Here is a 4,467-nt window from a genome sequence, read left to right as displayed (position 1 = left end):
GCGCCCAGGCGGGCCCCCTCAGCTGCTCCCCAATTTTCACTCTGACCGGCACTGCTTTCTGAATTTTCTCCCTCTTCTTTTTTAGAGAGATTTTTGCTATCGGGCCCTGCCTTCGTTCGCTGGAGAGACAGAGGCAGAAAGCGAGGAACCACCCCCCGGGGACAGGGCCACACCCCAGCCCTTCTCGTCCTCCTCTGGGCGGGATCTTCCGCACCACGCACGCGCTGCCCGAGGAGGTGTAAGCGGCGGGTCCGGACTCGAACTCTGGTCGCGCCTGTGTGCGAGTCCAGCGACGTAACCGTTCTGCCATCTGCTGGGCCTGGATCTGAATTTTTCTAAAAAGCCGGCCGGCGGGTCCCACAGCGCAGAGCACAGGCGGCCCCTGCCCACCCTGCCCAGCAGAGGCCTGGGCACAGCAGCGGGCGCAGCCTCCTCTGTCCCCCGAGAGGCCGCACAGTTAGAATCGGAACGCGTTACCTCTTTCTCAAGTCTCCACTCACTTATACCCTCGAGACCAAGAATTCCTGAATATAAGAAAGGCAAAAGTGAAACCATTGGCACCGGCTGGGAAAGAAAATGCTAGCTGTGGCTGGTGGTTAAGGCAGCTGGATTCCACACCGCACACCAAGTGGTTCGAGCCCTGGACCCGGTGATTGAAGAGCATGCCAGGTGTGTGTGCATGTGTTTCCAAACCCCAAAAGGAGGGCAAGATGGAGAAGGGCCAGCAGTGCGACCCCCCACTAGGTGCTTCCCGCTTCCCTTAGCTCTGTCTCTGACAAGGGCATTTCTGGCAAACTTAAAATTTAACAAAAAGTTATTTAATTAATTAATTAAAAAAGAAAAATGATTTCAAAAAGGGAAGAAAATAGTACTAGAAGAGTCAGTGAAGAAACTAGGGAGGTTTGTCGGCGGCCGTTGTCCTAGCAACGCCTGTGTACCCCCCACCCTCCTCTAACTGAACTCTGCTGAGTGTTTGGGGGAAGCTGGTCACTAACAGGAAGGGGTGTAGGCTACCACAGGGGCTGCAGAGCCCAGCTGTGAGGGAAAGGAATGGCGGTAAGTGACCAGAGGCGTTGGCAGTGACAGCGTCCCGGCGTGAAGACGCAGATCTCTCAAAGGTGCAGGCTGTAACCACCTACCTGTGTCGCTTGTGGAAACGGGATCTGCTTTTTTAGTTAAGTAATAACTGGTTTTCTAGAGGATAATCTATAAAAGTTGGTCTTATTATTGTCTTATAAAGAAGATATTAGACTTAGTAAACAAATAGTCGGAATAATTGAAAAACGTTCACTTTTGAAAGTGAGGCGATTTCATTTCATTTGGCATTCGCGGCAAGGAAACCCTCAGCCTTAGGAAGAAAGGAAAAGAGCCCTGTGTGGGTTGTGCAGCTGTCCCCGGGGAGCCACAGTGGCCGACTGAAGCAGCCTGCAATGCTTGCTTCTCCCAGGCCCGATTCAAACACTTATTTAGCATCAGTGACACCCCCTCCCCCCACCATTTCAAGGGCTCTTTCTGTAAAATAGTTTTTCAATAATTAAGAAGATGCCACCTTATAGTAGTTGCTATTTTTTCATTTAGCAACTGGGAGAAGTTGTACTGAATAAAAGGTGCCATGAATTTAGACCACTTTTAGTGAAATTTGCTGAATTTTACCAAGATGCCCTCACATTTGAGGAGCAGTGCAGATATTACCTGGACACCTGCTTCATACTATGGGTAATTTTAGCCTGAAAAAGGCTAGCTCCCCCCTCGCGTTACCCAAGGTCCACCGAGGCTCTGAACAATGGCGTCCCACCAGGCGGGAGTGGGTCTAAGGTCCTGCAGGTAGTGCTGGAAACCAAGGCCCTCCTGAAAGGGAAGTGGCTCGTCCCCTCCAGCGCTCTCCTGCCTTGGGCTCCCTGCAAACATCAGGCGTGCTCCTGTGTGCCCCAAATGGAGAAGTGACCACCCCGTGAGGACTGCTCTCTCTCTCTCGCTCTCTCTGGCAAGCATATGTGCTTTCCAGCAAAACCTTAAAAATAAATAAATAAAGTCAGTTACAGAATCATTTGAAGCTACTGACCAGGAAAAAGACTGATGAAGACCTTTACAAAACATGCTTTGCCTCAGGCTGAAATGACCATCTTTTGGAACTGCGTGAGGAAGGATGCGTTTTCATTACGCAGAACATGCACTGAGGGAGGGCGTATTGGCGAAGACAGAGGCTGACCTACCAGTAGCTCTTCATCGATCCCTGTTTCCTCCTGTTCATGAGCATGTGTGTCAAGTTTATCTGCAGGTGCAAACAAAAGTACGTCCACAGCCTAAGTTTTAGGGAGAGGAGTAGCCACAGAGAGAACTATTTACAGGAACAATGTGGTCACACGGGGCACTGAACCTCAGCTCCAGAATGTACTTACAGCCCTGCGTTGACACATCGTAAGGTGAAGGCCACCTCGCTGATCGTGCATGCTCACATCGTGTCAGTCTCAGCGTCCTAACCCCGAGAAGGGTCCCGCCTCCCTTCTGGGTGTTCTCACTAAAAATTTATACCCCGAGTTTAATCACAAGGATGCAGAACAGAGAGAAGTTCTACCAATAATACACTCCTCAAAAACAGTGAGGTGAGAGGAGCAGAGAAGGACTAGAAATTACTCCATATTAAAGGTGACATAAAGTTAAAGGCAGCATATGACCTTGAATTAAATCTTAAATGAGAAAAAACAAAAAGACTTAATTAGTATAACTGGTAAAATTTGAATAGGAGGGCCAGCAGATGGCATGGTGGTTAAGGCGTTTGACTCCCACATGGCCAACCATGGCTCAAGTCCTGGACCTGGCAGCTTGCTTTCTAACTTTTCTTCTCTGTCTCTCGCTGGTGAAATTTCTTTTTAAAAAATGATGAATAAAGTTAAATAAATTAATTCTTTAAACAATTTAAATAGGGGCTGGTTGGTGGCATGGTGGTTAAGGGTGCAGGTCAAGGACTCCCACATGGCCAACCGTGGTTCGAATCCCGGACTTAGTGGCTGGCTTTCTCGCTTTGTCTCTCTCACAATCATCCTGTCCTTCTCTGGTAAGATTAGAATAAATAAATAAAGTTAAATAAAATAATTTTAAAATAACTTCATTTAATGTTTGGGAACTTTAAAATAAAAAAAAATTAATAGAGTCTATAGACCAGTTTGTAAATATTGTATCAATGTTAATTTCCTGATGTAATGATTACACTGAAGTTATGTTAGTCAGCGTTTGCAGCAGCTGGATGAAGGGTATATAGGAATTCTTTGTTCTTAATGTTTAATGCTTTTTTTTTTTTTTTTGAGAGATTTTTCGCTATAGGGCGTGTGCGCTCGCCAGACAGAGAGAAACATAGAGACAGAAAGCGAGAAATCACCCCCCGGGGGGATGGTCACACCGCAATCCCTTCTCCTCCATTCTCCTCTCGGGATCTTGGGCACGTATGCACACGTGTCCAGCGTGAGTTCCAAGCCACCGGGTCCGGGACGCGAACCGCGTTCGACTACGTGGAAGTCCAGCGACATAGCCATTACGCTAACTGCTGGTTCCCTTTAATGCTTTTTTTTAAGTCTAAAATGATTTTAAAATTAAAAATATGAGCCAGCAACTGGCATGGTGGTTGAGGTGCTGGCCTCCCACGTGGCTGAATACGGTTTGAGTCCTAGGCCTGCTGGCTTTCTCACTCCCCACCCCCCTTCCTGTCTGTCTCTCTATATTGAGTGTATGTGCCCTATAGCAAATTAAAAATAAATAAAAAATTATACATACAATTAAATAAATTCTAAAAAAATTAAAAATAAGTCGTCAGACATGTATACCTAGTTTCGTTGACGGATACATAGAAAACTGCAAAAGTAACAGTTTGAGAATAGAAATGCCTTGGGAACTGCGTCCTGGTTTCAGAAGCAAGTTTTTGTATTAGCTCAGATAGACTAGGTACCGTTTCTCCCTCCCCATGGCGGTGTAGAGGGTAAACCTGGGAAGGAAGGAGGCCGCAGTGTTCTGTAGGAGACACTGGCCAGCCTGATCCTGCTGTCTCTACTTGTCACTCTTGCCCTTTCTCAGTCCACTGGCTTCCACTTGGTTCTGTGACCCCGGCCTCACAGGCACAGGCTCCATGAAGCATGAATATACTTAGTGCCATCAGGCTGCACCCTAGAAGGTACAGTTGGGGCCATGAGCTGCACCCTGGGAGGTACACTTGGGGCCAGGGCTGCACCCTGGGAGGTACACCTGGGGCCTTGAGCTGCACCCTGGGAAGTACACCTGGGGCCCTGAGCTGTAACCTGGGAGGTACACCTGGGGTCCTGAGCTGCACCCTGGGAGGTACACCTGGGCCATGAGCTGCACCCTGGGAGGTACACCTGGGGCCAGGAGCTGCACCCTGGGAGGTACACCTAGGCCAGGGGCTGCACCCTGGGAAGTACACCTGGGGCCAGGGCTGCACCCTGGGAGGTACACCTGGGG

This window comes from Tupaia chinensis, unplaced genomic scaffold, assembly GCF_000334495.1.
Source record: "Tupaia chinensis unplaced genomic scaffold, TupChi_1.0 Scaffold140400_1, whole genome shotgun sequence".
In the NCBI taxonomy this organism is placed as follows: domain Eukaryota; kingdom Metazoa; phylum Chordata; class Mammalia; order Scandentia; family Tupaiidae; genus Tupaia; species Tupaia belangeri.
The sequence above is the reverse complement of the archived record's forward strand: the minus strand, read 5'-3'. Positions refer to the sequence as shown.